Source organism: Oncorhynchus tshawytscha, linkage group LG08 (genome assembly GCF_018296145.1).
Source record: "Oncorhynchus tshawytscha isolate Ot180627B linkage group LG08, Otsh_v2.0, whole genome shotgun sequence".
Taxonomy (NCBI): Eukaryota; Metazoa; Chordata; class Actinopteri; order Salmoniformes; family Salmonidae; genus Oncorhynchus; species Oncorhynchus tshawytscha.
In genome coordinates this window covers 77085853-77110642 of record NC_056436.1, presented here as the reverse complement: position 1 = coordinate 77110642, position 24790 = coordinate 77085853, and the positions used below count along the sequence as shown (strand labels likewise).

Here is a 24790-nt window from a genome sequence, read left to right as displayed (position 1 = left end):
CCCGCCCCTTAGCACTCACATCCGTCATCATGAAGTGCTTTGAGAGACTAGTCAAGGACCATATCACCTCCACCCTACCTGACACCCTTGACCCACTCCAATTTGCTTACCGCCCAAATAGGTCCACAGACGATGCAATCTCAACCACACTGCACACTGCCCTAACCCATCTGGACAAGAGGAATACCTATGTGAGAATGCTGTTCATCGACTACAGCTCGGCATTCAACACCATAGTACCCTCCAAGCTCGTCATCAAGCTCGAGACCCTGGGTCTCGACCCCGCCCTGTGCAACTGGGTACTGGACTTCCTGACGGGCCGCCCCCAGGTGGTGAGGGTAGGCAACAACATCTCCTCCCCGCTGATCCTCAACACTGGGGCCCCACAAGGGTGCGTTCTGAGCCCTCTCCTGTACTCCCTGTTCACCCACGACTGCGTGGCCATGCACGCCTCCAACTCAATCATCAAGTTTGCGGACGACACAACAGTGGTAGGCTTGATTACCAACAACGACGAGACGGCCTACAGGGAGGAGGTGAGGGCCCTCGGAGTGTGGTGTCAGGAAAATAACCTCACACTCAACGTCAACAAAACTAAGGAGATGATTGTGGACTTCAGGAAACAGCAGAGGGAACACCCCCATCCACATCGATGGAACAGTAGTGGAGAGGGTAGCAAGTTTTAAGTTCCTCGGCATACACATCACAGACAAACTGAATTGGTCCACTCACACAGACAGCATCGTGAGGAAGGCGCAGCAGCGCCTCTTCAACCTCAGGAGGCTGAAGAAATTCGGCTTGTCACCAAAAGCACTCACAAACTTCTACAGATGCACAATCGAGAGCATCCTGGCGGGCTGTATCACCGCCTGGTATGGCAACTGCACCGCCCTCAACCGTAAGGCTCTCCAGAGGGTAGTGAGGTCTGCACAACGCATCACCGGGGGCAAACTACCTGCCCTCCAGGACACCTACACCACCCGATGCTACAGGAAGGCCATAAAGATCATCAAGGACATCAACCACCCGAGCCACTGCCTGTTCACCCCGCTGCCATCCAGAAGGCGAGGTCAGTACAGGTGCATCAAAGCTGGGACCGAGAGACTGAAAAACAGCTTCTATCTCAAGGCCATCAGACTGTTAAACAGCCACCACTAACATTGAGTGGCTACTGCCAACACACTGTCAATGACACTGACTCTACTCCAGCCACTTTAATCATGGGAATTGATGGGAAATGATGTAAATATATCACTAGCCACTTTAAACAATGCTACCTTATATAATGTTACTTACCCTACATTGTTCATCTCATATGCATACGTTGATACTGTACTCTATATCATCGACTGCATCCTTATGTAATACATGTATCACTAGCCACTTTAACTATGCCACTTGGTTTACATACTTATCTCATATGTATATACTGTACTCGATATCATCTACTGTATCTTGCCTATGCTGCTCTGTACCATCACTCATTCATATATCCTTATGTACATATTCTTTATCCCCTTACACTGTGTATGACAGTAGTTTTTTTTTTGGAATTGTTAGTTAGATTACTTGCTCGTTATTACTGCATTGTCGGAACTAGAAGCACAAGCATTTCGCTACACTCGCATTAACATCTGCTAACCATGTGTATGTGACAAATAAAATTTGATCTGATTTGATTTTGATTTGATTTGATCTAGGGCTTGGCATCACTGTGACTACGGTGCGAGACGAGGAGATATGAGGAAGTGTATGTAGCGCTTGGCTTCACTGTGACTATGGTGGGAGAAGAGGAGATATGACGAAGTGTATGTAGCGCTTGGCTTCACTGTGACTACGGTGGGAGAAGAGGAGATATGACGAAGCGTATGTAGCGCTTGGCTTCACTGTGACTACGGTGGGAGACGAGGAGATATGATGTAGCGCTTGGCTTCACTGTGACTACAGTGGGAGATGAGGAGACATGACGAAGCGTATGTAGCGCTTGGCTTCACTGTGACTACGGTGGGAGACGAGGAGATATGATGTAGCGCTTGGCTTCACTGTGACTACAGTGGGAGATGAGGAGATATGATGAAGCGTATGTAGCACTTGGCTTCACTGTGACTACGGTGGGAGACGAGGAGATATGAAGAAGCGTATGTAGCGCAAGTCTTCACTGTGACTACGGTGGGAGACGAGGAGATATGATGAAGCGTATGTAGAGCTTGGCTTCACTTTGACTACAGTGGGAGACGAGGAAATATGATGAAGCGTATGTAGCGCTTGGCTTCACTGTGACTACGGTGGGAGACGAGGAAATATGAGGAAGCGTATGTAGCGCTTGGCTTCACTGTGACTACGGTGGGAGACGAGGAAAGACCGGTATGTTTACTGTGTCTAAAAATGTTGGCAGCTGACAGCATGAAGCCAAATAAATTAAGGAGTCACTTAAAGACATTACACCCCAATCATGCTGATAAGCCGCTGAGTTTTTTCAGTGAAAACGTGCCGAATATTGCCAACAATTGTCCCGCTTTGTGATTGCTACTTCAGTAAACCAGCACTGTTAGCATCATTTAAGGTGGCGTACCAAATTGCTCAGTGCAAAAACCCCCATAGCAGAGGAGCTGATACTGCCTGCAGCATTAGACATGGTCTCTGTCATATTGATGACGCAAGTGCTGCAAAAATAAAAACTATCCCTCTGTCCAATGACACTGTCACCAGACGTATAAATGACATTGCTAACGATCTTAAAGAACAGCTGGTAGATAAACTCAAAGACAAACGTTTTGCCTTACAGTTCAATGACACTGTCACCAGACGTATAAATGACATTGCTAACGGTCTTAAAGAACAGCTGGTAGATAAACTCAAAGACAAACGTTTTGCCTTACTGTTCAATGACACTGTCACCAGACGTATAAATGACATTGCTAACGATCTTAAAGAACAGCTGGTAGATAAACTCAAAGACAAACGTTTTGCCTTACAGTTCAATGACACTGTCACCAGACGTATAAATGACATTGCTAACGATCTTAAAGAACAGCTGGTAGATAAACTCAAAGACAAACGTTTTGCCTTACAGTTCAATGACACTGTCACCAGACGTATAAATGACATTGCTAACGATCTTAAAGAACAGCTGGTAGATAAACTCAAAGACAAACGTTTTGCCTTATAGTTCGATGAAGCAACTGACAGCAACAAAGACTGTTTGTTTATCTCTTATGTACGTTTTGACATGACAAGCTCCCTGTGTGAGGATCTATTCTTTTGTAAATATGTCAGAGACAGAGCCACAGCTGAAGAGCTATTCAAAATGCTGGACTGCTTCCTGACTGAGAATGGGCTAAAGTGGGAGAACTGCAATGGTGTTTGCAGTGATGGTGCACAGACCATGGCAGGGATGAGAAAAGGACTATTGATTCATCCATGTCTTCTTACCTTTTATTTGAAGTGTGATTGGATGTCTCCTGAAATGACACTTTTTATTCCAGAAGGTCATACTGCATGTACAGAGGATTCATGTAGGACACATCACCATTAGTGAGACATTGACTGTAAAAATATTTTCTAAAGTGTAGGCAGGGTAAATGATGATGGATGTGACATTTACAACAATAATAATAATTATGTATTCTATAGCACTTTTCCTCACTGAAAGAATCTCAAAGTGCTTGAAAAAGCAAAACAAACAAGAATCAAATAAAACATCTTGATGATAGAGTCTGGACTACAATTTTTAGGCAGAGTTGAAAGTTTTAGTTGAAGGTTTTAAGCCAAAAGATGGAGACAAGAGGAGTGAGAAAGTCTGTGGAGCATCTCAGAGTTTCTGTAATTTCACACATTTCCAGAATCCTGCTGTGATTGACAGGTAGAGTCATTAGCTATGTCGTCTCGCTGGGTGACAGAGTCTGGTGTCACGCTGTTTATCTTCCCTTCACAAGGGTGACAGAGACTGGTGTCACACTGTTTACCGTCCCCCTACAGGGTGACAGAGGCTGGTGTCGTATTGTTAATTGTCCCTCTACAGAGGAGCTGAGGGATAGCCTGCTGGAGAGGAGGGAGTACAGAAAGCTGAGGGATAGCCTTCTGGAGAGGAGGGAGTACAGAGGAGCTGAGGGATAGCCTGCTGGAGAGGAGGGAGTACAGAGGAGCTGAGGGATAGCCTGGTGGAGAGGAGGGAGTACAGAGAGCTGAGGAATAGCCTGCTGGAGAGGAGGGAGTACAGAGAGCTGAGGGATAGCCTGGTGGAGAGGAGGGAGTACAGAGGAGCTGAGGGATAGCCTGGTGGAGAGGAGGGAGTACAGAGGAGCTGAGGGATAGCCTGCTGGAGAGGAGGGAGTACAGAGAGCTGAGGGATAGCCTGCTGGAGAGGAGGGAGTACAGAGGAGCTGAGGGATAGCCTGCTGGAGAGGAGGGAGTACAGAGGAGCTGAGGGATAGCCTGGTGGAGAGGAGGGAGTACAGAGGAGCTGAGGGATAGCCTGCTGGAGAGGAGGGACTACAGAGGAGCTGAGGGATAGCCTGGTGGAGAGGAGGGAGTACAGAGGAGCTGAGGGATAGCCTGCTGGAGAGGAGGGAGTACAGAGGAGCTGAGGGATAGCCTGCTGGAGAGGAGGGAGTACAGAGGAGCTGAGGGATATAGCCTGCCTGGAGAGGAGGGAGCCTGCTGGAGAGGAGGGAGTACAGAGAGCTGAGGAATAGCCTGCTGGAGAGGAGGGAGTACAGAGGAGCTGAGGGATAGCCTGCTGGAGAGGAGGGATAGCCTGAGGGATAGCCTGGTGGAGAGGAGGGAGTACCATTATATCACATCCTTACAGACAGAAACACACAGTACCAGAACGTTCACTTACCTGAACGGATAAAAATACACAGTATTTAGACTCATGTTGTATCAGACATTTTACCTTGTTCCCTATTTTAAAATGTGATCTTTTATATATACAGTGGGGCAAAAAAGTATTTAGTCAGCTACCAATTGTGCAAGTTCTCCCACTTAAAAAGATGAGAGAGGCCTGTAATTTTCATCATAGTTACACTTCAACTATGACAGACAAAATGAAGAAAAAAATCCAGAAAATCACATTGTAGGATTTTTAATGAATTTATTTGCAGATTATGGTGAAAAATAAGTATTTGGTCACCTACAAACAAGCAAGCTTTCTGGCTCTCACAGACCTGTAACTTCTTCTTTAAGAGGCTCCTCTGCCCTCCACTCGTTACCTGTATTAACAACACCTGTTTGAACTTGTTATCAGTATAAAAGACACCTGTCCACAACCTCAAACAGTCACACTCCAAACTCCACTATGGCCAAGACCAAAGAGCTGTCAAAGGACACCAGAAACAAAATTGTAGACCTGCACCAGGCTGGGAAGACTGAATCTGCAATAGGTAAGCAGCTTGGTTTGAAGAAATCAACTGTGGGAGCAATTATTAGGAAATGGAAGACATACAAGACCACTGATAATCTCCCTCGATCTGGGGCTCCACGCAAGATCTCACCCCGTGGCATCAAAATGATCTGAAGTTTGCTAGAGAGCATTTGGATGATCCAGAAGAAGATTGGGAGAATGTCATATGGTCAGATGAAACCAAAATATAACTTTTTGTAAAAACTCAACTCCTCGTGTTTGGAGGACAAAGAATGCTGAGTTGCATCCAAAGAACATCATACCTACTGTGAAGCATGGGCGTGGAAACGTCATGCTTTGGGACTGTTTTTCTGCAAAGGGACCAGGACGACTGATCCGTGTAAAGGAAAGAATGAATGGGGCCATGTATCGTGAGATTTTGAGTGAAAACCTCCTTCCATCAGCAAGGGCATTGAAGATGAAGCGTGGCTGGGTCTTTCAGCATGACAATGATCCCAAACACACCGACCGGGCAACGAAGGAGTGGCTTCGTAAGAAGTATTTCAAGGTCCTGGAGTTGCCTAGCCAGTCTCCAGATCTCAACCCCATAGAAAATCTTTGGAGGGAGTTGAAAGTCCGTGTTGCCCAGCAACAGCCCCAAAACATCACTGCTCCACAGGAGATCTGCATGGAGGAATGGGCCAAAATACCAGCAACAGTGTGTGAAAACCTTGTGAAGACTTTCAGAAAACATTTGACCTCTGTCATTGCCTACAAAGGGTATATAACAAAGTATTGAGATAAACTTTTGTTTTTGACCAAATACTTATTTTCCAACATAATTTGCAAATAAATTCATTATAAAACCTACAATGTGATTTTCTGTTTTTTTTTCTCATTTTGTCTGTCATAGTTGAAGTGGACCTATGATGAAATTTACAGGCCTCTCTCATCTGTTTAAGTGGGACAACTTGCATAATTGGTGGCTGACTAAATACTTTTTTTGCCCCACTGTATATATTATGATTTTTGTTGTCCCTTTTGTTCTTTTTGTTGGTTGTTGGCGCATTGATTGTTGGCGAGTTGTTTGCGCTTGAATTTTTTTTAAATTTTAAAACATGCAATCTCCCTCAATGCGCCAACAACCAACAAAAAGAACAAAAGAGAAAAAAGACAAAGACGAAGGAAAACAGAAATGCAAAAAACAAAAGATATTAAGGACAACAAAAATCCTAACAGGAAGGCCATCTGAATATGTTTTAGGGCATGTATGGCACTATTTTCTTGAGTGTATGTGTGTGTCCATGTGTGTGCACATGTGTGTGTCCATGTGTGTGTCCATGTGTGTGTCCATGTGTGTGTCCATGTGTGTGTCCATGTGTGTGCACATGTGTGTGTCCATGTGTGTGTCCATGTGTGTGTCCATGTGTGTGTCCATGTGTGTGTCCATGTGTGTGTCCATGTGTGTGTCCATGTGTGCACAAGAACGTACAAGAACCTCCGTGGCATCAGCCTTAGGCAAACAGGCAATGGATGTAACAGTGGAATACTTATCACCAGGGCCTAAAGGTCAAAAGTAGTGTACTTTGTAGGGAATAGCACACAGGGTTGCACATTATATCTTAGAAGGTTCAACTAGGACAGTGGTGGTCAACTCTGGAGGGCCACAGTGTCTTTGGACTTTTGTTCCATCTAACAAACCTGCTGTATAATATACTATGAATTTGCCACAAAGCAAACGTTTTGTGATTTTTGGCACAGAAGATTATGCTTCAACAAAACGAACAGATTGTTTTAATAGAGGGAAAGAAAGAAGTGGAAGAAGATGGTTATGTCGGTAGGGATTGATTGGAAGTATTCAGATGTGCAGTCAGGTGTGCCAGGCAATGAGTCTGACATTGATTGGCTCTATTGTGTACTCAGCTGGCATCGGAAAAATTAGTATTGAGCCTGACTGACTGAACAATGACATCACAGCAGCCTTGAGAGGGGGGGGCGATCTAGAGAGACAGACCACGCAACACAGCACTGCCCTCCAGATAACAGCAAGGTAACACCAAGTCTTGAACGAGACAGAGAGAGCGAGAGATGATCTTTTTCACTTGATTTGGCAATGTAAACATACTATGCATTCAGAAAGTATTCCGAGCCCTTGACTTTTACACATTTCCACACAGCCTTATTCTAAAATGGATTAAACAAAAATAAATCCTCATCAATGTACATACAATACCCCATAATGACAAAGCAAAAACAGGTTTTTAGAAGTTTGCAAATTTATGACAAAGAAAAAACAGAAATACCTTATTTACATATGTATTCAGACCCTTTGCTAAAAGACTCAAAATTGAGCAAAGGTGCATCCTGTTTCCATTGTTCATCCTTGAGCTGTTTCAACAACTTGATTGGAGTCCACCTGTGGTAAATTCTATTGATTGGACATGATTTGGAAAGGTACACACCTGGCTATATAAGGTCCCATGGTTGACAGTGCGTGTCAGAGCAAAAACCAAGCTATGAGGTTGAAGTAATTGTCCATAGAGCTCCGAGACAGGATTATGTCTGGGGAAGGGAACCAAAACATTTCTGCAGCATTGAAGGTCCCCAACAACACAGTGGTCTCCATTCTTTAAAAAAAAATAGGGATAGGGGGCAGAATTCAGAAGTTTGGATGACTGAGGTACCCAAAGTAAACTGCCTGTTACTCAGTCCGAGAAGCTAGGATAGGCATATGCATGGTAGTATTGGATAGGAAACACTTTAAAGTTTCTAAAACTGTTACAATAATGTCTGTGAGTATAACAGAACTGATTTGGCAGGCGAAACCCCGAGGACAATCCATCCGGGTTTTTTTTTTGGGGGGGGTCATTCAACTTTCCAAAGTTTTTCTATGGCCGAGAATTATTAGGACCCAGATTGGAGTTCCTATGGCATCCACTAGATCTCAACAGTCTTTAGAAATTGTTCAATGTTTTATTTTTGAAAAATGAAGAAGAATTCATATTCTTTCTAAGTGTCATTCAGAAGGACTTTTGGTGCGTGTGAATGATTGCGCGCCCCTCTTTGTTTTTCTTCGGTATTGGAAACAGTTTATTCCGTCTTAAATTTTATCGTTTATTTACATATTAGGGTACCTGAGGTTGGATTACAAACGTTGTTTGAAATGTTTGGACCAAGTTAACAGGTTACTTTTTACATTATTTTGGGATATAAAGAAGGACTTTATCGAACAAAACAACCATTCATTGTGTAACTGGAACATTTGGGATTACAAAAAGATGAAGACCTTCAAAGGTAAGCAATTTATTTTATCGCTATTTCTGACTTTTGTGATGCATCTGCTTGGTTGGAAAACGATTGTGATGTGCTCCGGTGAGGGTGCGCACTTGGTTATTTATCTCCGTTATTGAATATACTATTTTCTTACATTTTATAGTTTATTTACATATTAGGGTACCTGAGGATTGATTAGGAACGTTGTTTGACATATTTGGACCAAGTTTATTGGTAACATTTGGGATTCATTTTGTATGCATTTTGAATGAGGGGAAACCGTTGGATTATTGAATGAAGCGTGCCAAATAAACATACTTTTTTGGGATATAAACTTTATTTGAACAAAAGGATAATTTGTTATGAAACAGAGACCCCTGTGATTGCAACCAGATGAAGATATTCAAAGGTAAGGGATTTATTTTATCCGGATTTCTGACTTTTGTGATGCATCTGCTTGGTTGGAAAATGTTTTTAATGCTTTTGGTCACTTGATGCACGCCTAGCCCAAAGTTAAATGGAAGAAGTTTGGAACCACCAAGACTCTTCCTAGAGCTGGCTGCCTGTCCGAACTGAGCAATCAAGGGAGAAGGGCCTTGGTCAGGGAGGTGACCAAGAACCCGATGGTCACTCTGACTGAGGTCCAGAGTTCCTCTGTGGAGATGGTTGTCCTTCTGAAATGTTATCCCATCTCTGCAACATTCCACCAATCAAGCCTCTAGATGGAAGCCACTCCTCAGTAAAAGACACGTGACAGCTCGATTGGAGTTTGCCAAAAGGCACCTAAAGGACTCCCAGACCATAAGAAACAAGCTTTTCTGGTCTGATGACACCAAGATTGAACTCTTCGGCCTGAATGCCAAGCAGTACGTCTGGAGGAAACCTAGCACCATCCCTAAGGTGAAGAATGGTGCTGGCAGCATCATGCTGTAGGTATGTTATTTAGCAGTAGGGACTGGGAGTCTAGTCAGGATCGAGGGAAAGATGAATGGAGCAAGGTACAGAGATCCTTGATGAAAACCTGCTCCAGAGTGCTCAACACACAGCCAAGATGATGCAGAAGTTTCTGAATGTCCTTGAGTGGCCCAGCCAGAGCCCGGACATGAACCCAATCTAACATCTCTGAAGAGACCTGAAAATAGCTGTGCAGTGACGCTTCCCATCCAACCTGGCAGAGCTTGAGAGGATCTGCAAAGAAATATTGGAGAAACTCCCCAAATACTGTTGTGCCAAGCTTGTAGCGTCATACTGAAAAAGACTCAAGGCTGTAATCGCTGCCGAAGGTGCTTCAAGAACATACTGATTTGAGCAAGACAGATCATTGACTACAGGAAAAGGCTGGCCGAACAGGCTAGTGACGTGTTAGCAACAGATTTGCCTCTGACTGACCCAATCCCACACTGCAGTGCGATTGACTGGGTTTTGGTTGAAGAAAATAATTATCTAGCTAGCTAGGTCCCTGGAGGGAAATAAGCGTAAACACAACAGGGTGATGGATTTCTCAATTAAGAAGTTAGTAGCTTGCTGTATTATCGGGATAAGTGCCATCAACAACCGCTGAATAGCATATCGCCACATACAATAAATATTACTATAAATATTTATATTCATGAAATCACAAGTGCAATATAGGAAAACACAGCTTAGCCTTTTGTTAATCCACCTGTCGTGTCAGATTTAGAAATTATGCTTTTCCGCGAAAGCAATCCAAACGTTTGTGTAAATTTATCGATAGCCTAACATAACATTATGTACACTTAGCATCAGGAAGCTTGGTCACGAAAATCAGAAAAGCAATCAAAATAATCGTTTACCTTTGATGATCTTCGGATGTTTTCACTCACGAGACTCCCAATTACACAACAAATGTTCCGCTTGTTCCATAAAGATTATATTTATATCCAAAATACCTCTGTTTGTTTGTCGCGTTATGTTCAGAAATCCACAGGAAAGAGCAGTCACGACAACGCAGACAGAAATTCCAAATAGTTTCCATAATGTCCACATAAACATGTTTTTAAAATATATAATCGATAATATATCAACCACAAACATCTTTCCCAGTAGGAGAGGGAAAAGCAATACCTATCCAAATTCTGTTGTGCGAGCAAAACTCATGTGACCACTTGACGCAATGTTATCGTTCTGGCTAATTTTTCAAAATAAAAAGCCTGAAACTATGTCTGAAGACTGTTGACACCTTGAGGAAGCGATAGGAAAAGGAATCTGGTTCATATCCCTTTAAATCCAGCAAAGGGAGGCTATGGAACATGGAGTTTTCAAAATAGAAACCACTTCCTGTTTTCAATTTCCTCAGGGTTTCGCCTGCAATACCAGTTCTGTTATACTCACAGACAATATTTTGACAGTTTTGGAAAATTTAGTGTTTTCTATCCAATACTACTACTAATATGCATATATTAGCAACTGAGACGGAGGAGCTGGCCGTTTACACCTTTTCATTCAAGCTACTCGCTACAAATTTGTCGCCAAACCCACTGGCTCCAGGTCATCTATAAGTCTTTGCTTGGTAAAGCCCCGCCTTATCTTAGCTCACTGGTTATGATAGCAACACCCACCCGTAGCACGTGCTCCAGCAGGTGTATTTCACTGGTCATCCCCAAAGCCAACACCAACTTTGGCCGCCTCTCCTTCCAGTTCTCTGCTGTCAATGACTGGAACGAATTGCAAGAATCACTGAAGTTGGAGGCTTATATCTCCCTCACTAACTTTAAGCGTCAGCTATCTGAGCAGCTTACCGATCGCTGCAGCTGTACACAGCCCATCTGTAAATACTTATTTTACACCATAATTTGCAAATAAATTCATAAAAAATCCTACATTGTGATTTTCTGGATTATTTTCTCCTAATTTTGTCTGTCATAGTTGAAGTGTACCTATGATGAAAATTACAGGCCTCTCTCATCTTTTTAAGTGGGAGAACTTGCACAATTGGTGGTTGACTAAATACTTTTTGCCCCACTGTATATCACTCCAGTGTAAATTGCTAAACTGTAAATGCTTCGCCACTATTGGTCTATTTATTGCCTAACCTCCTTACTTCATTTGCACACACTGTATACAGATTTTTCTATTGTGTTATTGACTGTACATTTGTTTATCCCATGTGTAACTCTGTGTTGTTCTGACCTTTATTTCCTTTGTTTTGTCGTTATTTAGTATGGTCAGGGCGTGAGTTGGGGTGGGCAGTCTGTTTGTTTTTCTATGATTTTGGGATTTCTATGTTTCGGCCTAGTATGGTTCTCAATCAGAGGCAGGTGTCATTAGTTGTCTCTGATTGAGAATCATACTTAGGTAGCCTGGGTTTAACTGTTTGTTTGTGGGTAATTGTTTACGTAAGTTGCTTGTGTTCAGCACAGTTCTCATTATAGCTTCACGGTCGTTATTAGTTTATTGTTTAGTATAGTTTGTATTCATTGTTCAGTGCTTTCTTTAATTTAAAAAATCATCAAGAACACATACCACGCTGCATTTTGGTCCGCTCCTTACGACCATCGTGACAGAATCACCCTCCAACCAAGGACCAAGCGGCGTGGTGACAGGCAGCGGCAGCAGGAGCAGCGCAAGGAGGACTGGACATGGGAGGATGAGTTGGAAGGTAAAGGACCCTGGGCACAGCCAGGAGAATATCGCTGCCTCAAGGAAGAGCTGGAGGCAGCGAAGGCAGAGAGGCGCTGGTATGAGGAGGCAGCACGGCAGCGTGGATGGAAGCCCGAGAGTCAGCCCCAAAAACTTCTTGGGGGGGGGACACAGGAAGTGTGGCGAAGCCAGGTAGTAGACCTGCGCCAACTTCCTGTGCTTACCGGGGGGCTGGAGGGACCGGGCAGGCACCGTGTTATGCTGTGAAGCGCACGGTGTCCCCAGTGCGGGTGCATAGCCCGGTGCGGTACATACCAGCTCCTCTCATCGGCCGGGCTAGAGTGGGCATCGAGCCAAGTGCCATGAAGCCGGCTCTACTTATCTGGTCTCCAGTGCGTCTCCTTGGGCCGGCGTACAGGGCACCAGCCTGGTGTCCCCGGTTCACCAGCACAGCCCAGTGCGGGCTGTTCCACCTCGCCGCACTGGCAGGGCGACCGGGAGCATTCAACCAGGTAAGGTTGGGCAGGCTCGGTGCTCAAGAGCTCCAGTGTGCCTGCACGGTCCGGTCTATCTAGTACCACCTCCATGCACCAGCCCTCCGGTGGCAGCCCCCGCACCAGGCTGTCTCTCCGTCTCATCCCTACAGAGCCCCTCAGTCCAGAGGCGCCAGAGCCCCTCAGTCCTGCGCTGCCGGAGTCTCCCGCCTGTCCGGCGCTGCCGGAGTCTCCCGCCTGTCCCCCTGTGAGTTGGGGTGGGCAGTCTGTTTGTTTTTCTATGATTTTGGGATTTCTATGTTTTGGCCTAGTATGGTTCTCAATCAGAGGCAGGTGTCATTGGTTGTCTCTGATTGAGAATCATACTTAGGTAGCCTGGGTTTCACTGTTTGTTTGTGGGTGATTGTCTATGTTAGTTGCTTGTGTTCAGCACAGTTCTCATTATAGCTTCACGGTCGTTATTCGTTTATTGTTTTGTGTAGTTTGTATTCAGTGTTCAGTGCTTCTTTAATTAAAAAATCATCATGAACACATACCACGCTGCATTTTGGTCCGCTCCTTACGACCATCGTGACAGTGTTGCACTGCTTTGCAGTTGTAAATGAGATCTTGTTCTCAACTGGCCTACCTGGTTAAATAAAGGTGAATTAAAGAGTTACAAATCAACTCGCGAATTGTATTGAATATAGCTATGATCCCATCCCTCCTTATATCTTAATCTAATGACCTGAATTTTTTTTGCAGATTATTATCAATGTTTTATCAACAGCTGTAGCAAATTGTCCAGTGTAGGAAATCCTCACTGGTACCCCTAGTTTATAGAAAGACCCTGATATGACAGTCTATTCTGCGATGCTAATACTTTACAGTGTAAGTCTACACCAACAGGCCCCCTGACTATAATGAATGGATCTGAGGTAGGTACAAGATAGATCTGATGGTATATTACCACAGGCACGTTGGGGTCAAACTCAATGAATTACACCTGGAAATCTCATGAGTCTCTTCTCTCATGTAATTGGTTGCCACAGATGGAAGAAGGCAGCTGGCTGTACTACTGTGTGTGTGTGTCTGTGGTCATCTGAGCAAAAACATGTGCTCAGATTTTGCGATGCTTTGCATGATAAAGTTTGATTGTTGGTTGATTGATTTATTGATTTTTTTGATTGTTTGACTCCACATACTGTCAGGTCAATGTGACCTGAGGAAAAGGGCTAAGGAACACTGTCTCTACTTTCATATAATCTGTCTGACGAAACATCAGGCAAATCCCCAGAGGCTTGAGAAACCTGCCTCTTCAATTGTTTTATACTTGTAAAACTTTTGTGTAAATCAAGCAGTAATGTCGACTGAAGTGTAAAGGTTTCTTAAAGTCAACATTTGATCTGTAGTCTTCATCGAAGATAATCAGTCTGTCTCCATTTTAAATGGCAACTGTCTGTGATCTACTGATTTATGTGACCAATAACACCCCTATAACCCTAGGAAAGATGGAGATTACACATGTTATTCCCATTTGTATTCTCTATATGACCAGTTACACCCCTATGACCCTGGGAGAGTTGACCCATTCCAAAATCTGCCGATCTGCCCTTGAGCAAGTCAGTTAACCCCCACAACAACTGCTCCCTGGGAGCCGTGGACGTCGATTAAGGCAGCCCCCCGCACCTCTCTGATTCAGAGGGGTTGGGTTATATGTGGAAGACACGTTTCAGTTGAATGCATTCAGTTGTACAACTGACTAGGTATCCCCTTTCCCTTTTAACAACCTTATAACCCCTGGATAGATGGTTCCACATGTTATTCCCATTCATATTCTCTCTCACACACACAAGGAACACACGCACGGACATGGACGCACACACAAACACAAATCTACTTATACTTAACACCTCCAGGAGGACAGGTAGATGACAGTCCATTATCTTCTCCATCCATATTTTAATGGAGGATGCATGGCTGACCAGTATGTATTATCACCAACCAGTTAACACGTGATGTAGGGGTTTTGACTGAAGTTTTCTGCTCTGGGGACAGGCATTCTAAAATCTGGGATCTGCCTCCCATAACTCCTACTTTAACTCCTAGAATGCAGTGGCTGGTGAATGTTGGTTGTACTCTACTCTGCTTTGTGAGTTGTCTTGTACGGCTTGTCCTGTCATGTGTGAGTTTGAATGACGTTAAAAACCAACTACTCTGTTTTTCTCTGTTTCTACTCTGTTTTCCCCATGTGTTTCCCTCCTCTGTTTCCCTCCTCTGTTTTCCTCCTCTGTTTTCCCCCTCTGTCTCCTCTGTTTCCTACTGTTTTCCTCCTCTGTTTCCTACTGTTTTCCCCCTCTGTTTCCTACTGTTTTCCCCCTCTGTTTCCTCTCTGTTTCCTACTGTTTCCCCCTCTGTTTCCCCCTCTGTTTCCTACTGTTTTCCCCCTCTGTTTCCCCCTCTGTTTCCTCTTTGTTTCCTACTGTTTTCCCCCTCTGTTTCCTTCTGTTTCCTACTGTTTCCCCCTCTGTTTCCTCTCTGTTTCATCTCTGTCTCCCCCTCTGTTTTCCACCTCTGTTTTCCCCCTCTGTTTTCCCCCTCTGTTTCCTCTTTGTTTCTACTGTTTTCCCCCTCTGTTTCCTTCTGTTTCCTACTGTTTCCCCCTCTGTTTTCTACTGTTTTCCCCCTCTGTTTTCCCCCTCTGTTTCCTCTCTGTTTCCCCTCTGTTTTCCCCCTCTGTTTACTCTCTGTTTCCGCTCTGTTTTCCCCCTCTGTTTCCTTCTGTTTCCTACTGTTTTCCCCCTCTGTTTCCTTCTGTTTTCCACCTCTGTTTCCTCTCTGTTTTCCCCCTTTGTTTCCTCTGTTTCCTCCTGTTTCCTACTGTTTTCCCCACTGTTTTGTCCCTCTGTTTCCTACTGTTTTCCCCCTCTGTTTCCCCTTCTCTGTTTCCTACTGTTTTCCCCTCTGTTTCCTTCTGTTTTCCCCCTCTGTTTCCTTCTGTTTCCTACTGTTTCCCCCTCTGTTTCCTCTTTGTTTCCTACTGTTTTCCCCCCCTCTGTTTCCTACTGTTTCCCCCTCTGTTTCCTCTCTGTTTCCCCTCTGTTTTCCCCCTCTGTTTCCTCTGTATCCTCCTTTTCCTACTGTTTTCCCCTCTGTTCCCCCTCTCTGTTTCCTACTGTTTTCCCCCTCTGTTTCCTTCTGTTTCCTACTGTTTCCCCCTCTGTTTCCTCTCTGTTTCATCAATGTCTCCCCCTCTGTTTCCCCTCTGTTTCCCCTCTGTTTCCCCCTCTGTTTTCCTCTTTGTTTCCTACTGTTTTCCCCCACTGTTTCCTTCTGTTTCCTACTGTTTTCCCCACTGTTTCCTACTGTTTTCCCCCTCTGTTTCCTACTGTTTTCCCCTCTGTTTCCCCTCTGTTTTCCCTCTGTTTTCCCCCTCTGTTTCCTCTGTATCCTCCTGTTTCCTACTGTTTTCCCCTCTGTTTCCCCCTCTCTGTTTCCTACTGTTTTCCCCCTCTGTTTCCTTCTGTTTCCTACTGTTTCCCCCTCTGTTTCCTCTCTGTTTCATCAATGTCTCCCCCTCTGTTTCCCCTCTGTTTTCTGTTTCCCCCTCTGTTTCCTCTTTGTTTCCTACTGTTTTTCCCCCACTGTTTCCTTCTGTTTCCTACTGTTTTCCCCACTGTTTCCTACTGTTTTCCCCCTCTGTTTTCCCCCTCTGTTTCCTACTGTTTTCCCCCTCTGTTTTCCCCCTCTGTTTCCTCTCTGTTTTCCCCCTCTGTTTTCCCCCTCTGTTTCCTCTCTGTTTTCCCCCTCTGTTTCCTTCTGTTTCCTACTGTTTTCCCCCTCTGTTTCCTACTGTTTCCCCCTCTGTTTTCCCCCTCTGTTTCCTCTCTGTTTCCCCTCTGTTTTCCCCCTCTGTTTCCTACTGTTTTCCCCTCTGTTTCCTACTGTTTTCCCCACTGTTTTCCCCCTCTGTTTCCTACTGTTTTCCCCCTCTGTTTCCTCTCTGTTTCCTACTGTTTCCCCCTCTGTTTCCTCTCTGTTTCATCTGTTTCCCCCTCTGTTTCCTCTCTGTTTTCCCCCTCTGTTTCCCCCTCTGTTTCCTACTGTTTTCCCCCTCTGTTTCCCCCTCTGTTTCCTACTGTTTCCCCCTCTGTTTCCTCTTTGTTTCCTACTGTTTTCCCCTTCTGTTTCCTTCTGTTTCCTACTGTTTTCCCCCTCTGTTTCCTCTCTGTTTCATCTCTGTCTCCCCCTCTGTTTTCCACCTCTGTTTCCCTCTGTTTTCCCCTCTGTTTCCTCTTTGTTTCCTACTGTTTTCCCCACTGTTTCCTTCTGTTTCCTACTGTTTTCCCCACTGTTTCCTTCTGTTTCCTACTGTTTTCCCCCTCTGTTTCCTACTGTTTCCCCCTCTGTTTTCCCCCTCTGTTTACTCTCTGTTTCCCCCTCTGTTTCCCCCTCTGTTTCCCCCTCTGTTTCCCCTCTCTTTGCCTGTTTCCACTGTCACATTTTCACATCAGAATTAAACATTCATCCATGTTTCTCAAAAGTCAAGTTTTGAAATTGTTGCAGAAGTCATATTTTGAAGTGTTTAAGGTTATGTTCGCAACCATTGAAATCAGAGTGAAATGTCAGTTGTTGCAAATGTCAGATTTCTAAGTGTTCAAGGTTAAGGTTAGGCATTAACTCTGAATGGTTAAGGTAAGGATTAAGTTTTGGGATAGCCTTAAAGCAAACATCTAAAAAAAAACTTTTTATCACTGTAAATCAGAGGCAGATGCTTACGCCCATCCACCCTCCCTGTCCACAACGCCATGGCAAAACCAAAACCTACGTGAAGGTAACAGTGCTCACTGTTGCCCCTAGTGGCCGGTTTCCGCTTCATCTTCCGACATCCTCAGACATGGATGTATGTTGAATACTGACTTGTATGACGGGTGGCCTGCCTGCAATACTTGTTCGCAAACCATCCTGGATTTTGACCACGAACAAATAATTATTCTCCTTTGATCAGCCATTCAGGACATGCCATAGAAATGGAAGGATTAATTAAGGCCGGGTGCTTCCGTAATGGCAATACTTTTGACCAGAGTCTTATGGGGCCCTATTTTATGGGACACACTGTTAAACACCCCTCAGGACTCTCTTCTCTAGTAGACCAAGTGGAGGGATTGTTAAACACACCCCTCAGGACTCTCTTCTCTTTAGGGCCAAGTGGAGATGTGGTTAAACACACCCCTCAGGACTCTCTTCTCTTTAGGGCCAAGTGGAGAGGTGGTTAAACACACCCCTCAGGACTCTCTTCTCTATTAGACCAAGTGGAGAGGTGGTTAAACACACCCCTCAGGACTCTCTTCTCTAGTAGACCAAGTGGAGAGGTGGTTAAACACACCCCTCAGGACTCTCTTCTCTATTAGACCAAGTGGAGAGGTGGTTAAACACACCCCTCAGGACTCTCTTCTCTTTAGGCCAAGTGGAGAGGTGGTTAAAACACACCCCTCAGGACTCTCTTCTCTATTAGACCAAGTGGAGAGGTGGTTAAACACACCCCTCAGGACTCTCTTCTCTATTAGACCAAGTGGAGAGGTGGTTAAACACACCCCTCAGGACTCTCTTCTCTTTAGGGCCAAGTGGAGAGGTGGTTAAACACACCCCTCAGGACTCTCTTCTCTATTAGACCAAGTGGAGAGGTGGTTAAACACACCCCTCAGGACTCTCTTCTCTATTAGACCAAGTGGAGAGGTGGTTAAACACACCCCTCAGGACTCTCTTCTCTATTAGACCAAGTGGAGAGGTGGTTAAACACACCCCTCAGGACTCTCTTCTCTATTAGACCAAGTGGAGAGGTGGTTAAACACACCCCTCAGGACTCTCTTCTCTATTAGACCAAGTGGAGAGGTGGTTAAACACACCCCTCAGGACTCTCTTCTCTATTAGACCAAGTGGAGAGGTGGTTAAACACACCCCTCAGGACTCTCTTCTCTAGTAGACCAAGTGGAGAGGTGGTTAAACACACCCCTCAGGACTCTCTTCTCTAGTAGACCAAGTGGAGAGGTGGTTAAACACACCCCTCAGGACTCTCTTCTCTATTAGACCAAGTGGAGAGGTGGTTAAACACACCCCTCAGGACTCTCTTCTCTATTAGACCAAGTGGAGAGGTGGTTAAACACACCCCTCAGGACTCTCTTCTCTATTAGACCAAGTGGAGAGGTGGTTAAACACACCCCTCAGGACTCTCTTCTCTATTAGACCAAGTGGAGAGGTGGTTAAACACACCCCTCAGGACTCTCTTCTCTATTAGACCAAGTGGAGAGGTGGTTAAACACACCCCTCAGGACTCTCTTCTCTATTAGACCAAGTGGAGAGGTGGTTAAACACACCCCTCAGGACTCTCTTCTCTATTAGACCAAGTGGAGAGGTGGTTAAACACACCCCTCAGGACTCTCTTCTCTATTAGACCAAGTGGAGAGGTGGTTAAACACACCCCTCAGGACTCTCTTCTCTATTAGACCAAGTGGAGAGGTGGTTAAACACACCCCTCAGGACTCTCTTCTCTATTAGACCAAGTGGAGAGGTGGTTAAACACACCCCTCAGGACTCTCTTCTCTATTAGACCAAGTGGAGAGGTGGTTAAACACACCCTCAGGACTCTCTTCTCTATTAGACCAAGTGGAGAGGTGGTTAAACACACCCCTCAGGACTCTCTTCTCTAGTAGACCAAGTGGAGAGGTGGTTAAACACACCCCTCAGGACTCTCTTCTCTAGTAGACCAAGTGGAGAGGTGGTTAAACACACCCCTCAGGACTCTCTTCTCTAGTAGACCAAGTGGAGAGGTGGAGGTTGTTTGAACCCGTTACAGCCGTTCTATTGAGACGAGGATTCCGAAGACTGTTATATCTGTGGGTGGAAGTTGTCCGATACCAGGGTACCACTACTCCTTCCTCTGGCCTTCTGTGTGTGTGTGTGGTGTGTGGTGTGTGTGTGTGGTGTGTGTGTGTGTGTGTGTGTGTGTGGGGGGGGGGGTCAGATATCTGCTTTCCCCCCGTCTCTGGTAGCCAGGTGGAGTAATGGTCAATGGTAGTAACATCCAATAGAAACCAATAGGCATACTGAACGCTCAAATCCAATTTAAAAGCGGAGAAGAAATGTCCATTCCCGCGGACTCCACTGACGCACACACAGATCGCATTCTTAAATATCCAAGGACCTCACGACAGTTGGGACTTCTCAAGTTGAAGATGCATATAAGGTACACATAGTATTTATACTGAACCTCTTAAAACCTCTTAAGGATCGTACCCTTTTTTTTCTTCAATTTCTGCCTTAAATGCACACCCACGTCTAACTGCCTGTAGCTCAGGACCTGAAGCAAGGATATGCATATTCTTGTTACCATTTGAAAGGAAACATTTTGAAGTTTGTGGAAATGCTAAATTAATGTAGGAGAATATAACACATTAGATCTGGTAAAATATAATCCAACCAAAAACAATTTTTGGGTGTTCCATCATCTTTGAAATGCAAGAGGAAGGCCATACAGTCAGATAGGACTATAGGTGTAATTTAGATTTTGGCCACCAGATGGCAGCGGTGTGTGTGCAAAGTTTCAGACTGATCCAATTAATAATCACCACTCTATATTTTGTATCAAGTCTGCCAGGAGTTTGCTCAAATGTGCCGAATCGGTCAATTGATACATTTTCAAGTACATAACAATACAGAACATACACAAATGCTATGGTAATAAAAAATTTAAGTTTACACACTCCCTGGAATGTCTTACATGATGGATAATTAGCTTCCCTACAGAGAATACACTAACCACACTAACCTTCTAGATGGCTGGCATGGGTTTTGGGGCCAGAGACAGCAGGGGTTCAAACTTTAGAACCCAGTTCCTACATTTTAATATAAAAATGTATTTTATTAAACATAACTATGCCACATTTTATATCTGGGACACTCAGGATGACAAATTAGAGCAGGATAGCTGAATGTAAGTAAATGATTTACCTTCAGAGGTGAAAGTATCAGAACCAGTTCCGTGATACAAGTGTTTTGTTGTTGTGCACTTTCCTCAAACAACAGCCTGGTATTTTTCACTGTAAACTGGCCACTGCTGTAACGGCCGTTGGTGGAAGAAGGTGAGGACCAAAACGCAGAGTGGTAAGTGTCCATGATTATTTATTCTAACAGAACATGAAAATACCAAATAACAAAGTGAATGTAAGAAATGAAAATCGAAACAGTCCTGAAAGGTGAAAACACAAAACAGGAAACAACTACCCACAAACACCAGGTGGGAAAAGGCTACCTAAGTATGGTTCTCAATCAGAGACAACGATAGACAGCTGGCTCTGATTGGGAACCATACCAGGCCAAACACATAGAAATAGAAAACAACATAGAATGTCCACCCATATCACACCTTGACCAAACAAAAAATAGAAACATACAAAGCAATCTACGGTCAGGGGTGACAACTGCAGTTAGATTAGCAAGCATGTAAGGGTTCTGCCTACAAGAGCGTTCGACATACGACATGTCTATACCCCGGAAAGCTGGCTGTTGTTTACAATGTCATTCTAGTCACAATAGCGCACGTTAGCAACAATTGTCCCGGTTTATAGAGACCGATACCATAGAGGTACAAATATTTAATTGGGTTGATTTAAGAAAACACTCTGAAAGCGTCTGAGGTTTTCTAGCCAAGCCTCGTCACACACCTGCCCTCTATTAGTGGCATTAGTGGTTGTGTGTGTGTGGCTGTGTGTATGTGGGGCCCTCAAACAGGACTAATGTTCACTTGAGGACGATGTGTTATCTGGACGTGTCTGCTACAAGCTGTTAACTATTAACACCATTTAATGTTAATTAGACACTCTATTGTGTGTGTGTGTTTGTTTGTAACTCTATTGTGTGTGTGTGTGTGTTTGTTTGTAACTCTATTGTGTGTGTGTGTAACTCTATTGTGTGTGTGTGTGTTTGTTTGTAACTCTATTGTGTGTGTGTGTGTGTTTGTGTTTGTAACTCTATTGTGTGTGTGTGTGTGTGTTTGTTTGTAACTCTATTGTGTGTGTGTGTAACTCTATTGTGTGTGTGTGTGTTTGTTTGTAACTCTATTGTGTGTGTGTGTAACTCTATTGTGTGTGTGTGTGTTTGTGTTTGTAACTCTATTGTGTGTGTGTGTAACTCTATTGTGTGTGTGTGTGTTTGTGTTTGTAACTCTATTGTGTGTGTGTGTAACTCTATTGTGTGTGTGTGTGTGTGTGTTTGTGTTTGTAACTCTATTGTGTGTGTGTGTGTGTGTGTTTGTGTTTGTAACTCTATTGTGTGTGTGTGTAACTCTATTGTGTGTGTGTGTGTTTGTTTGTAACTCTATTGTGTGTGTGTGTAACTCTATTGTGTGTGTGTGTGTTTGTGTTTGTAACTCTATTGTGTGTGTGTGTAACTCTATTGTGTGTGTGTGTGTTTGTGTTTGTAACTCTATTGTGTGTGTGTGTAACTCTATTGTGTGTGTGTGTGTGTTTGTGTTTGTAACTCTATTGTGTGTGTGTGTAACTCTATGTGTGTGTTTGTTTGTAACTCTATTGTGTGTGTTTGTGTTTGTAACTCTATTGTGTGTGTGTGTAACTCTATTGTGTGTGTTTGTAACTCTATTGTGTGTGTGTGTGTGTTTGTAACTCGTGTGTGTGTGTGTGTTTGTGTTTGTAACTCTATTGTGTGTGTTTGTTTGTAACTCTATTGTGTGTGTTTGTTTGTAACTCTATTGTGTGTGTTTGTAACTCTATTGTGTGTGTTTGTAACTCTATTGTGTGTGTTTGTAACTCTATTGTGTGTGTTTGTAACTCTATTGTGTGTGTTTGTAACTCTATTGTGTGTGTGTGTGTGTTTGTAACTCGTGTGTGTGTGTGTGTTTGTGTTTGTAACTCTATTGTGTGTGTTTGTTTGTAACTCTATTGTGTGTGTGTGTGTGTGTTTGTTTGTAACTCTATTGTGTGTGTTTGTAACTCTATTGTGTGTGTGTGTGTGTTTGTAACTCGTGTGTGTGTGTGTGTTTGTTTGTAACTCTATTGTGTGTGTTTGTTTGTAACTCTATTGTGTTTGTTTGTAACTCTATTGTGTGTGTTTGTAACTCTATTGTGTGTGTGTGTGTGTTTGTAACTCGTGTGTGTGTGTGTGTTTGTGTTTGTAACTCTATTGTGTGTGTTTGTTTGTAACTCTATTGTGTGTGTGTGTGTGTGTTTGTTTGTAACTCTATTGTGTGTGTTTGTAACTCTATTGTGTGTGTGTGTGTGTTTGTAACTCGTGTGTGTGTGTGTGTTTGTTTGTAACTCTATTGTGTGTGTTTGTTTGTAACTCTATTGTGTTTGTTTGTAACTCTATTGTGTGTGTTTGTAACTCTATTGTGTGTGTGTGTGTGTTTGTAACTCGTGTGTGTGTGTGTGTGTTTGTTTGTAACTCTATTGTGTGTGTGTGTGTGTGTTTGTTTGTAACTCTATTGTGTGTGTGTGTAACTCTATTGTGTGTGTGTGTTTGTTTGTAACTCGTGTGTGTGTGTGTGTGTTTGTAACTCTATTGTGTGTGTGTGTGTGTGTTTGTTTGTAACTCTATTGTGTGTGTGTGTAACTCTATTGTGTGTGTGTGTTTGTTTGTAACTCGTGTGTGTGTGTGTGTTTGTTTGTAACTCTATTGTGTGTGTGTGTGTGTGTTTGTTTGTAACTCTATTGTGTGTGTGTGTAACTCTATTGTGTGTGTGTGTTTGTTTGTAACTCGTGTGTGTGTGTGTGTGTTTGTAACTGTGTGTGTGTGTGTGTGTGTTTGTAACTCTGTGTGTGTGTGTGTGTGTTTGTAACTCTGTGTGTGTGTGTGTGTGTGTTTGTAACTCTGTGTGTGTGTGTGTGTGTGTTTGTAACTCTGTGTGTGTGTGTGTGTTTGTAACTCTGTGTGTGTGTGTGTGTTTGTAACTCTTGTGTGTGTGTGTGTGTGTGTGTGTGTGTGTGTGTGTGTGTGTGTGTGTTTGTAACTCTGTGTTTGTAACTCTGTGTGTCTGTGTGTGTGTGTTGTGTGTCTGTGTGTGTGTGTTGGTTTGTAACTCTGTGTGTTTGTAACTGTGTGTGTGTGTGTGTGTGTGTGTGTGTGAACCAATATGAACCTGCACCAGGTGAGATATTAAACTGTGTGTGTGACGTGTGTGTGCCATTCAGGCATTAGCTGTAATTTGAGTCTGAAGTGTATGAAAGCATCTGTTAACTAAGGAAATAAACATCTTCTCTGTCATCTGTTTATTTTGTTCCGCATCCCAAATGACACTACCTCTTCATTGTACAATTCTTTAACCAGGACCCATAGGACTAGTCAAAAGTAGTGCACTATATTGTCAATAGGGAGTCATTTGGGATGTAACTCCAGTGTTGTGAATTAGTTCCGCTGTGTTTTTGTTCTGCAGATCAGAATACAGTAAGAGCCCCAGGAACATTATGCCTACCTGTTACATTGAGTGTAATTTGAGATTTGCACACAAATATTGTGTTCTGCCAAACGCATAACAGTCACTTGCTCGTTGCGCTTAGATGTTTTCCATGTGGGGTGGGCACGGGGGTTAGCATTAGGCTTATAGTTAGAGTTAGTGCTAGTTTCAACCTCTCTGTCATGCGCATATTTCCTTGATGCCCCCTGTTTAATGTCTCACCTGGCACAGGTTCATATTGGTTCACACACACACGCATACTGTATAATGCAGTACTTTTTGCCAGAGCCCATGGGGCTCCTACTACTTTTGACCAGGACCCATAATGCTCTCACCCATAAGGCTCTCACCCATAAGGCTCTGACCCATAGGGCTCTGACCCATAAGGCTCTGACCCATAAGGCTCTGACCCATAAGGCTCTGACCCATAAGGCTCTCACACATAAGGCTCTCCCCCATAAGGCTCTCCCCCATAGGGCTCTCCCCCATAGGGCTCTCCCCCATAATGCTCTCACCCATAAGGCTCTCACCCATAAGGCGCTGACCCATAAGGCTCTGACCCATAGGGCTCCCACCCATAAGGCTCTCACCCATAAGGCTCTGACCCATAGGGCTCTCACCCATAAGGCTCTCACC

The 24790-nt window shown here is 44.0% G+C and overlaps 1 pseudogene; it reads right to left on the bottom strand.

Annotated features, from left to right (window-relative positions):
- The window catches only part of LOC121847031, a 35069-nt pseudogene extending 10678 nt beyond the window's left edge, over positions 1–24391 (bottom strand).
- Positions 24392–24790: the final 399 nt, after the last annotated feature.